This window comes from Triturus cristatus, chromosome 1_1 (genome assembly GCF_964204655.1).
Source record: "Triturus cristatus chromosome 1_1, aTriCri1.1, whole genome shotgun sequence".
Lineage (NCBI taxonomy): Eukaryota > Metazoa > Chordata > Amphibia > Caudata > Salamandridae > Triturus > Triturus cristatus.
The window spans coordinates 602,489,572-602,502,220 of NC_140579.1; the positions used below are offsets into that span (position 1 = coordinate 602,489,572).

The following is a 12,649-nucleotide window of genomic DNA, read 5'->3' on the forward strand; positions in this document are numbered from 1 at the left end:
TCTCAATCATTTAAATCTCTTGCTTCAGAGGCTGGAAGGTCAGGTAAGTGGTCAAACACGTCCTGTCCCTCTGAACCTAAGCATTGAAGAAGTAAAGACAACTTTCTCTCTGCACTCAAAGAGGGGCCCCAGACCCTAGCATACCTTTCAAACACTACTTTCCATTTTTTCCATTGAATTGATGGAACCCCTGGACTAGACAAGAAGAAAGGTGCAGCTGTTACATTTTGCATATTGAATAGATGTACGGTAAGATACCAGAAGAGAAACCAACTTACTTAAAATTTAACTAATCTAGTGACTTTACATACATGGAAAAGTAAGTATCACATGTGCATGTAATGATCAACGCAATGTAGCACATATAAATGTAGAAAATGAAATAAAGAAGAATAGTGATTAAACAACACCAATCTTGTAATGATGAAGAAAAAACAGACTTATGTTAAGTCATCTTGAAACGAAAACCTTCTTTAGTTTGTGAATAAGATTATTTTCAAATGATATGCAGATATATTCTTTGAATGTATTATATAATTGTTTATATAAAGTTAAGTGTGCGTGTCACTGTAACGACACGCTCTAGGTTCCATGCACCAGTATATGCAAATGACTTTAAAATTTGTAATGCTGTTTATTGTAAGTCAAGTGTGCGTGTCACTGCAGCAACACGCTTTTGGTCCCATGTGCCGATTAATATTATAATTTACATTGTCACGAAGATCCTGAAAGTATATCTAAAAACACGAAATCAGGAAGTGTTTTGGCTAGTTGCTAGGAAACTAACACAATGCAACCACAGATTATCAAAGATGGCCACCAGATACTTCACGCTACGTGAAGACGATGCGCATGACGTTGCAGGTATACGTATTTTCGTTATGTGCAGATGAAGCGCTTGACGTTGAAGTGAAACTGAAATTAGATACGCCTTAGAACCTCCAGACAATGAAGATGCCGTGTATAAAACACAAAATGTTGAAAAACACTTGCATCAATCCAGAACGAAGGATCGCTGCTTAAGCCCAAATCCACCAACTCACTAGCAAGCCTTGTCGCAAGATCACAAGGCCTAGCAGAAAGTACAGCCTTGAAATATGATCCAAATAACTCCAGGATATTAGCGCTTAGAGATGAGCCCGCATCGATTTAAATACCTCCCAACCCCAGTAAGTATCAAAAGGGTGAGAATGCGGCAAAGCTCCCAATCTCATTTAATTCAGCTAATAAATTAACGTTTGAAGTTGTGTAGTCAATTTTGAATCAAGTGTTTGTTATCAAGAAGAAAGTCCACTGAATATTCAAAAGTATCTCTCACCAAATTTTCTGTGTTGAGATCTTCTTTATGCCATCCTGCCGACTACGCCAATGAAGCATTCCATATAAATGACATTTGATCAGGAAGGCTTTTCAAAGTAGGTTTATTCGCATAAGAAGATCCCATCCATCAAGAAGCAAGCCAGAGTTTCAACTGCAGTACAACTCGAGCAATAACAAGTTCTACATGACCTAAACAAGGTTCTATTATGACATAGATTCCAATACTCTTCTCTCAATTAAAGAGACACTTCACAGTACGTTAGTGAGGCACTACAGTCCTGGGGAAAACATGAAGTGGGGGTGCTGAAATACCATTTTCAACTGTAGTCCAGCTGCTCCTTCCGCTTTCGGAAGCCTCACCTTCAGGAAGGTAAAACTCTGGAAACGAAGGCTGAATTAAAATAAACATGACAAAAAGAAACTCATAAAAGGATTTAAATGGCAGCAAAACCATTTAAAGATGGCGACCATTTCCTACCAGGCTCCTTCTTTAAATCAAGCGAGTGCCCCTCTCACTTAGAAGGAAATAGCAAGCACTGGCATAGCAAATAGGTTTCACCTTTGGGATCTTATGTGTTTAGCCAGAACTTTTGGCTATGTTGTAGAGCATTGTGGCTGCTGTGCATTATGTTGAAAAGTTATATTAAAAAGTGTGAAGCATTTTTGTTACCTTTACACAAATGAAAACGACATTATATACAACTGAAAAACCTGATTAAAAAAGATTTCAACATAAAAAATGTTTTCAACTTCTTTTGTACTTGCACTGCTGGCAAATTTTATGGTGTGTAATTATTTGGCACAGAGTGGTATTATTTGGAGTGTATGTTGCATTGAGTGCAGTGTAATTATGTAGCAAATAATTATGTGGCACTGAGTGGTATTGTGTGGAGTGTATGTTGCATTCAGTAGAGTGTAATTATGTGGCGTGTAATTATGTGGCACTGAGTGGTATTTGGAGTGTATGTTGCATTGAGTGCAATATCATTATGTAGAATATAATGAAAGATTCTGGATGAGTTTGAAAGTGAGACAATGCAGAAAGGGGGAGGAAAATTTGAGAAGGGGCGGGGGAGGGGATAGAGATTTAGAGAGAGAGAGATTTAGAGAGAGAGATTTAGAGAGAGATTTAGAGAGAGATTTAGAGAGAGAGAGCTTTAGAGTTAGAGAGATTTAGAGAGATTTAAAGAGAGATTTAGAGCGAGAGAGAGAGATTTAGAGCGAGAGAGATTTAGAGCGATTGAGAGAAAGATTGAGAGATTTAGAGCGATTGAGAGATATAGAAAGATTTAGAGAGATTTAAGAAAGATTTAGAGAGATTTAAAGAGATTTAGAGAGATTCTGAGAGATTTAGAGAGAGATCCAGATTTAGAGAGAGAGATTCAGAGAGATTTGGAAAGAGATTTGAGAGAGAGAGAGATTTAGCGAAAGAGAGAGATTTAGAAAGAGAGATTTAGAGAGAGATTTAGAGAGAGAGAGATTTAAAGGGAGAGAGATTTAGAGCGAGAGATTTAGAGAGAGAGAGAAAGTCATTTTCAGGGAGAGCTTTGGCGCTGGTACCCCTTCTTTAGAAGCGGTATCTGGGGGTTACTGACCCCCACTGAACTCCCTGCTCCCCGTCACACGAGCGCAGGCAGGGCAGCGGAACAGGCAGGAAACTGCACTCTTCTAAGCGGTCATTTTCCATATCTCTGGCCAGCAGCAGGATTAAGTTTTACCAAGACGGAATGCGCGGCTGTTGCACTGCTGCCGTAGAGAGGCGAGCTCCTGAGTCGGACGGGCACTAAGAGGTGCTCGGCAGCGGGTCTTGGGTCTGGTGAGAGGGTCTGGTGAACAAAGTGAATAAACACTCATTGACAAAGCCGATAGGCTTGGCTTGTGTATAGCGTGCTTACGTGGTAGTACACTACACAGGAGCAAAAACACTGAAAGAGCAACACGCATACAAATACCCACACACGGAGCAAGACTGCGACATGTACTCGTGCAATATTGCCTGCACATACAGGCCCACATGCAGGCATGAGAAACCCGTGCACACACCGTACCCCAGATATCCAGACACCCGGAATGGTCAAAGACTAACGGGCATAAAGCTACCCACGGACTAAACAGAGGACTTCTCATTTGTGCTCATACACACAATAACATTACACACACGTTAGTCAGCAGGCATACACATGCTTTTATTTATTGACATAAATAATTCAACAAATCCGCCTTTCTAGTAGACTTTTTTCCCCATCTAAATGTAGATGCCCCTAATCAGCATTTAGGAATGGACTTGGAGGTCCATATGTTCAAGCTGCAGTGGCCACAAACAGGCCCAAACACATGCTGACATTCAATAGAGCATCCCGGTTCAATGAGGCGTTTCAGGGAGTATAGGGGGAGGAAGTTTGGCAGACAGAGCGAAAAGTGAGAAGAGGAGGTACTAAAATAAAGAATCCCGTTTTTGTGAAGCTTAGATTACAATGGGCAGGAATGTGAAAACGAGAGAATCTTAGTTTTTGAGAAAATCCGTATGAGTGCCATCCAGGGAAGGACAGTAAACAAATATTCTGCGAATGAAACTGTAGATTTGTGCTGAAAATAGGGAAGGAAATAAATATATGTGTATCATTGACACCGAGGTGCTAAGGAAAAACAAGCGAGGTCGCGAAAGTGAAAGCGACCGCGCTGGGTTAATTAGTAACCCGAAATTGGAATGCAGGTAATGGGAACAGATGGCAATGTGTGGTAGGATGCGCGTAACCGCAAGCCTTAGGCCGTGGGCAGCTACAATTCCAGGCAAGGTGGGGCAAGAAACCGCCTGTGGCCAATTGCGTGCTGTCTTTCTTAGAAAGACGCATGCAAAGGCCAATATCGTGGGAGCCCCCAAAAAACAACACACACGAGCTTGTAGTCCCACTTTGAAGCCCTTACATAAAGTCTCGCAGAGTAGCGCATACGCGCTGGCTCAGGCGAGTCCTAAAAAGGTTGCTGAATTGCTAAAGCAATGAGGTCAGAGAGAGGCAAAAGTAAGAGTCCAGAAACACTGCCACTTGTTGATATTGGCTGTGTCTATTGCAGACACGTTAGTGCAGCTAAAATAGCCCAGTATGTCCAAGGGGTGGCGCTGGATCATTAAGGCAGTAGCCTCCCAGGAAAACACATGGAAGGGCTAACAAGCATTTGCAAGGCAATCGGTCTCGCACTTGTTAAAGTTAGAGCGTTTGGCGTTGAAAATAATGTTTTTTACTTTTGTTTTTTATTTATTTATTTTAATCAAGTTCCTAATTACAATAATTGTTTTGTAATCTCATACCTTAAAATGTGCCATCTTTTGATTTACTAATTGATGAAAATACAATAAGAATCTGGTAAGTGGTGTATTTTCATTGTATTTATATAAAGCTGTGTGGTAAAATTGAATGCAAATTAGAACAACTTGACGATATATTTTTTCTGGGCATAGGCATTGGTTAGAACATGCAGTAGTTCCTCGTACCTTGCCACACTAATCTCGATTTGCGTAAGTAAAACCGAACAGGCTTTGGAGTCTACCACTTTAAGTTATGTTTACAAGATATGTGCGAGAAGGGAGGTGGTGTGCAAACCATTTATAATGAAGCAAGTAATAGTTTAAGTATGCTGAATGTGTGTTTTTTCTACACTACGCTTTATGTAATGATCCTGTAGAATAAAATAGGCAAGGCTGAGATTGGGAAAACATGTGCAAACCACCCATGTATATAAAAAGCAAAGAGGGGCTGATAAGCATTAGGACATGTGTATTCACACAAGATAAATATGTAAGATGTTGTGGACTACACATAAACAACACAGGAAGTTATGCGTGTTCGTATGTGTCTAGAAGTGCACAGTTGTTAATTGGTCTTAAAATGTTTCACGTTCGGAACCAACCAGTCCAGCACTCACCCAATTTCAGATGGGCACTACCCCACGGCTTACGGGCGGATAATGGTGGAACCTGCCGTTCTCCATCAGCCAGAGGGCTGGCCACTGGAACAGCAATAGGCAGCCGGGCTCGCTCGTTCTGGGTTATCCCAGCAAGCACTGATTCAAGGTTCATTGTCGTTAACACCGAGGCCGCACTGATTGACAAGTAGCACTTCCATTGCCCCCCCCCCCTCACTGCAGTAAATCTATGATTTGCTTCCAAATCATAGTTTTTATGATTTTGAAGTACATAAAGGTCAACAGCTCCCCTTGCTCGCATTTAGACACTTTGTAAGGAATTCCAATTTCGACAAATATGGGAAGGAGGTTAAACGATATACCGAAGATCACACGATGCAAATAAGAGTAAGCGCTGGGATTCAAAACCTGCTGCTATACAGCAACTGAGCCACTAGGCAATCTCCTACATAATATAAACCGTGCTTGCATAACTCAGGTCGCCAAGAGCTCCTGAGTCTTATGCAATAAACATTTCACTGTCAGTATTTTAACTTCCACTTCAGCATTGCCGTATATAACTGCAGTCCCATGAATGAATGTGAATTGTTAATAAACACTTTGTATATTATGCAGGACTGGAACTTGGATTGCTGAGATGTACCATTAATACCCAACAACTATCAATGCTGGAATACTTTGATTTAATGGATTCCTGAACAGGCAGTTAAGCAGTCCAGTGTCTCCCAGTTTCAAAGATGTTCCCCGAGGAATTGATTTGAATTCGCCATTTGTTTCACGCCATTGCTCCCACTTCTTTTATTTCCCCCGTCTGCAGAGGACGAGATTTACTCTGCATTTTAATTGCTTTCGGATGAGGGCGCCTGATTTTGAGGTGAGCAGATGTTCCCTCGTTCACCCCTGCTGCCACCTCTCACCTCAAAGTTCTTTTTGGCGCTCTAATGACTGCAGACACCCTGAAATGATCTTCTGCCGGGGCGCAGACAAAGAGCGTCGCTGTTGTCCGTGGTACAGCACAACAAGCCCGCGAGTGGTGTGCGCGCGTGCTCCACAGCGAGACATGTGGTTTCAATTATCGCGCCCGTGTCTGAGCACGATAATTGAAACCACATGGCAGCGGTGCGCGTAATAGACACCAATAGGCCATGGGCGGAACAATGCGCCCGCCTTTGGCCAATTGCGTGCTGTCTTTAATAAAAAGACGCACGCAAAGGCCAATAGCGTGGGCCAAAAGGAAAAGCACACACATGAGCCTGTGCGATTCCTAGGTCCGTTTTCAAACCCCCTACATGAGGTCTCTCGCTGCACGAGCAGTGCTAAGCACTGCAACGCTAGGCGCGAGACCTAAAACTTTTTTTTAAAAAGAGCATTCAAACGGAGTCAAGCTGCTCCTTTCACTCTCGGAAGGCTTCCCCTCTGGAAGTGAATAACTGAACCTGAGGCTGAATTAAATAGAGGCTGTATCGCACACAAACCCTAAAATGATCTCTGAACTGGGCTTGGACAAGGATGGATCGGATGTCAACACATAGCTTACTTCAAACAGAGGTCGGACAAGCGAAAGAAGTGTAAAAAGGTGTCGACGGTGTGGGATTTTGGTGTTGGCAACCTAACAAAATCTCTACTTACTAGCCATTTTAAGTCCCCCCAAACGCTTTACTTTACAGTCACATATGTTTAAGAAGACAATGACTGGAAAGCAGCCTTGGCTGTGAAGGGTAACCATGGAAGATATTGCAAAAATAGAGCTTTACAAATTATCGGTGATGTGTTCTAGTTCCTAGTCTGCCATTTACCACACAGAATGTGATGCGTCTTCTGAGAAACGGCGATGGATTTTGAAAGGTTGCCGTAGGTATCATCATGTACTCTAAAGAGGCCAGAAATGAACCCCAACGTTGTAAGATGCAAAAGCTAAAAGAAGGCAGACATCACCTAGTTTTAACAGTGGTGGGTGGTCTTTGTGCCTAATTATCCCAACACAGTGGCGGGGGGTGGCGGGGGAGGGAGGGGGCGGGGGGCAAAGTATAAATGGAAATCCTGTGTAAACCCCAGAGCTTTTGATTGAAGAGGTTAGTTACATCAGAGTGACTAAACGATGCTGGTGCACATCTACTTCTGTATGGGCAGGCAACTGTTGTTACTAGAAAGGCAGTCGTAATTCTGTCCCCGATGGATATCCAGCCATAGTACAGTGAGGGAGAGGAGAGCACAATGTTCAGGGATAAGTCTGGTGCAAGCTCATCGGGAAAGCCGAGATTAGATATCAGTAAATAATTTTAAGACACATTTAAAAAGTGCAGAAGCTATCAACACAAAACTGGTCTGGTGAAGGTAAGATCCAATTTTATTTGCGTCAAGGAGTGTGGACATGGCTAGTAACTCCACGATATATATAAACTGCATAGGAGACATCATAGACATGTTTGTACAAGACAGTGGCAAGATGAAGGGGCAATACCCACCAGTAGCTAAAGCATGTGGTGCAGAAAGTAGGCTCTGATAGAGGGAGGATTTAAAACTAGGTGTTGGATAAAGAATTATGAGCCGAAATTAAATACTCGGCTTCCCCTTTAGACCAAAGAATGAAATCCTGAGTGGGTTACATCTTTCCGTCCTGACTGGTCACCAAATTTGGGAGCACTTAAACAGGCAAGTCAGAGTATTAAGAACAGTTTGAGAAACTGAACAATGTATTTTTTTCAATTTCAATCCCAAGCAAAAGGAGACTGAAATGACAAAGATACAATAATGGATGCTGTAAACTTCCCATTGTGGGGGGAACAGCCGGGTAGATCTGCCTGGTGTCTCACTGCTCTCTAAAGTAAGTTATGGTCATTTAGTTAAGGAGTGATAGAAGTTAGACTACCTTGTAACAGTAACTGAACTGCAGCAGGAGTATTGTGTAGAGTTCAGTTTAGCTTTACTGAATGTAATTTTTAATTTTATGGGACTCAAGCAAGGTTTTAAGTTTCTGGAGTGACACTTGCTATTTAACCGGAGACCTTTGGACAATTTTGGACACGGGGAGTCTAACCTAGGGCCTGTCATATTCTAGAGAGAAACAAAAGAAAAAATAAGCTAAATAACATACCTCCTCCCAAAATGAACCCTGAATCGCTGGCTCCCCTGTTATTCACATCAATGTCATTACATTCTGTGTAGGCCAGTTACTTTACCTGTAATTATGGTTATGCAGTTTGAAGGTCTTCTAAATTAACAAACTGCGCATATGTACGTCATCTAGTGGCTAGATACAGAAGTGCTATTCTACCAAAAACTTTTCTACCGTTGGTAGGTGTGGTCGTAGGCGGAGCCTGAGTATGTTGTCCTTCATCAGGGAAATGGGAAGATGTCATGTGGACCTAGAAGATTCTCTAGCATTAAAACTATAAACTTAAAAAACAGGTGCCTTATGCAGAGTAAAGTGCCTTCTAGATTCCCATGCTGTGCACAGATTATGTAGCAGTGTTGTTGCCCTTGTAGAGGGGAGGGGGGTTTGAATAGGGAGTGAAGGAAAATGCGTGTTTAAATATGGATTGTTAAATCTCCATTTCTTTCCCAGTATTGATAGCAACACAATAGAGTCTAAAGAAGGCCTGATCTAATGATCTCGTAACTGCTTTGCAGGTTTCCAGCAAAGGCATATTTATTGAACATGAATGCAAGCATTGCCCTTTTCTTTTTGGTGGAGTGGATTATTGGTTTTACTTGTAATGTCTTTATGTACATGGCATAGCAATTTTAATTTGTTCATACTATCCACTTTGCTATGTTTTTGGTTGCAGCTGTGTGTCCCATGCTTGTGCGGAAAGTGCCACGAAAAACGGTGTAGATTATTTGGTTCTTCTCGTTTCCTGGATGTAATACATTGCTGCCCTCGTTCCATCCAAGTGTGAAGTGCACCTTCTGCTGCATTAGTGGGCTTCTGAAACAAACTCGGTAGTGTGATGATTCGACTGATTTAAAACCGCGACAGCACCTTTCGTAAGTAAAAAAAAAATGGGTTTGTCCTCATGAGAACTTTATTTTTATAGTTACGGAAGGGATCTGTACAGTGAGTGATTGTAGTTTACCTACTCTCCTGAGTGATGTAACCATGACAAAGAATGCTGTTTTTAGCCTGAGAAACAAGTTAAGCCTTGTGCATGGGCTAAAAGGGTGGATCCATCAGACCTGCTAGTGCTAGGTTCAGACACCACTGTGGTGGTGGAAGTGTATGTGGGGGAGTAAAGACTACTTGCTCCTTCCATGAACCCTCTCATTAGTAGAACATTAAAAATGTGTGGTGTGTGGTGGTGTGGGTGTGTGTGTGTCAATGTATGCGTTACCGCTGACAGATAAACTCTTAAGAATGTGAAATAGCTTGCGATCAATGTTTCATCATAAAGTCGTAAACTGTTTTTCTCAAATGATAGGAGGTATCTGTGCCACTTTAAGGCATAGCACTTTCTCGTTGAAAGTCTGTGTTTTGTTGGATAGCCTTAGGTGGTCAAATTCTGCTGTTTCATGCGCCCAGCCATCAACTTTAGTTCCTCCAGGTTTGGGTGAAAACTTTGGGAGATTGCCCTTTTATAATGGAATACTGAGAATTCCCTTCTGCTCTTTGTATTATGTAAAAGAATAACCGCTGACATGGCCACCAGGATTAGAATCACAACGAGAGTTCTGAAATTCAGTATTACCAGGGATACAAATGGTACTAGGGTGGGAGGGTATAGGAAAATCTCCTGTGCAAGTACAAGTCGTCCCAATGTTGTTGGGCATATCTGTTGAGGAGATTTAAATAAAAAATGAAAACCAGATCTTGTGCAGACAAAATACTTCTGATTCGATGACTTGTATCCTTTCACTGCTCATATTCAGGAACGCCATTTTTATTTTGCTTTCTGTACTCCATTGGAGCCCGTGTGTTTTCTTGTTCTCTACCTCATGTGCTTGTTCCACCCTCAAATACTCCCTCCTACCCCGCCCCCTTGATCTCACGGTTGCTTCCTCCTTCCCAGCTCCTCATCCTGTACTCCCTCTACCTCTCCCGAATATGCTTTTTTATTTTTTACAATTGACCTCTTATCCTCCACAGTGGCTCTGCTGCTCCCCTATGCCAACTCCATTTGCCACATCCCACACCCACACAGTCTTCTTCAAACACCCACTACTTTTCTATTGTTCCCACGCCTTTTACATTTCCAGTCTATGCTTGCTTCTTCTTCCAGAAAGGTTTTCTTTTTTTGGTAGGGGCCAGCAGCTGGTATTTGCTACTGTGCTGCTCCTTTTATCGTGCATAATTTTTTTTTGATTTGCCACTTCAATATAAGTGTCTGCCACCAAAACATGAAAATTGCAACACATTATGATGCATGCACACTTATGTGTCATCATGATGTGGCTTTTGTTCTAATGCACTCCAACATAGACAGCCAAGTAGTGTTTTTGTTTCTTTTGCAGATGGAACAGCACCAGCAAAAATCAAAGTCAAATGGTCTGGGCTTTGGCAATGCTTGTTCACCTTCGCACCTGAAAGTTACATTTTGGTGACAGTTCAGCGACGCTAAAAAGCAGAGTTTTGTAGTCTGCCCAAATGAGGAGCGCCGAGACAGCATTTTACTACAGGGATCTGTGCTTTAACCCCTGGTCACGGGTTCAAATCTCAACATGTACACTCAGAATTTCATCCTGCCAAGGCTGATAAAACAGGCATCACTGACATGAGTAACAACACATTTCCTGTATCCGTCAAGGGTGCCAAACAGGCTCCTCAGAGTGAATGCGTACTCTACCAATATGTATGTTATGTGTTTTATGGTTACTTTTTATCATGATACAACTGTTTTACCTTGGAGTCAGCCTTAGATGACTGAAACTCCACTGCTGTTTCCAAAAGCTCTTTCCAGATAAAAGATTATATATGACTGATTCTGCTTAATCCCAGGCCGCCTTCCAGAATTGATCCTGACGTGCAACTTGACAGTGCCCAACTCTACTGTCTTTTCAGTAAGCTGAATGGCACACATAAGCCCCACAGGGCTTTCGGTTCAAATCTTCCATGTGATTGACCATTACACACCTTTTAAATGTGATTCTGACATGTGGTAAGCTATGCATCAGTCCTTCCACTGATCATGGTAACCTGATAAACTGCTGAACGTTTGGCGATCCTGACAGGAGGAGACTGCAGTGTTTTAAAGCTTACTCCAGGTCATGTGTGACACTTTCGGCCAGTCGAGGCTTTTTAGCCAGCAGCACACTACCTGGAATAAAGTTTGGCTTCGCTCCTTAAAAATTAGATCTCCCAAGTTTGAGCTTGCAAAGTGTTTGTGGTTGATAAGCAAGAAATCACTGATAGTTTAACACTTGACATGCCACCGCTAAGCAGATATACGAATGATTGCTCCCCAGCGATTCAGAAGCAGGTTAAGCAAAGGCAGTAGTTGTAAAAAAAAAATATATATATATACTAATTGTGCTACTAGCAAGAAAAGGCCTATAGGAATACTAAAACTATATCTAAATGATAACTTTCTGCACAGCATTCTCATGACTAGACTCCTAGCAATACATGAAACACACACTGGCAAAGCCAATAGATCTCTCCTATGCAAGAGCTATTGGCTCTGACAATGAGTTTTAGTCATGTTGTACACCAGTGTGGCTGCGGTTCAGCATGGCTGAAGGTTTGGGAGGTGGAGTCCAGTAGTGTGTTAAAGTGGAGTGTCAGAGTGGAGTAGAATGGCATTCAGTAGATTGTTGTAGAGTGGAGTGTCATATAGTGGAGTGGTGTGGATTAGAGTGCACTAGATTAAATTTGAGTAGATTGGAGTGAAATAGATTTGAATGAAATGGATTAGAGTGGAGTAGAATAGAGTGGAGTGTACTGCAGTGGAGTTAAGTGTACTGCTGTGGGGTGAAGTGGAGTGGATTGGAGTGGAGTAGAATAAAACGGAATGGATTAGGGTGAAGTTGATTAGGGTGGAGTGGATTAGGGTTAGGTTGATTAGAACAGAGTGCATTAGAGTGGATAAAAAAGTGGATTGAAGTGAGGTGGATTAGAGTAGAGTGGGTTAAAGTTGAGTGGATTGGAGTGGATTAGATATGAATGGATTAGTGAGGAGAGGTGTGGATTAGAGTGGAGTGAATTGGAGCAGAGTGAACTGGGTTTGAGTGGATTAGGGTGTAGTGGATTACGGTTTAGTGCATTATAGTGGATTGGAGTAGTTTAGGGTGGAGTGGTTTAGAGTGGAGTGGATTTCAGTGATCTGGAGTGGATAAGAGTGGAAAGAATTGGAGTGGATTAGATTGGAGTGGAGTGGATTAGATCGGAGTAGACTGGATCGTAGTGGGGTGGATTAGAGTGGAGTGGCAAAATATGTCTTCTTGTTCCTTAGGTTATTCAGCACTGCTGCATCAT

At 42.1% G+C, this 12,649-nt stretch overlaps 2 protein-coding genes across 5 annotated transcripts in view; one reads left to right on the forward strand and one right to left on the reverse strand.

The window, feature by feature from the left end:
• Positions 1-12,649, reverse strand: part of LOC146870694 (plasma membrane calcium-transporting ATPase 4-like) — a 1,872,989-nt gene that overhangs the window by 797,067 nt on the left and 1,063,273 nt on the right. The gene's annotated exons all lie outside the window — the stretch shown is intronic.
• Positions 1-12,649, forward strand: part of LOC146870697 (uncharacterized) — a 250,107-nt gene that overhangs the window by 104,378 nt on the left and 133,080 nt on the right. The window contains exon 2 of the mRNA XM_085646149.1: positions 9,030-9,228. The gene's annotated coding sequence lies outside the window, so the exon portion shown is untranslated. The remainder of the gene's footprint in view (positions 1-9,029; positions 9,229-12,649) is intronic.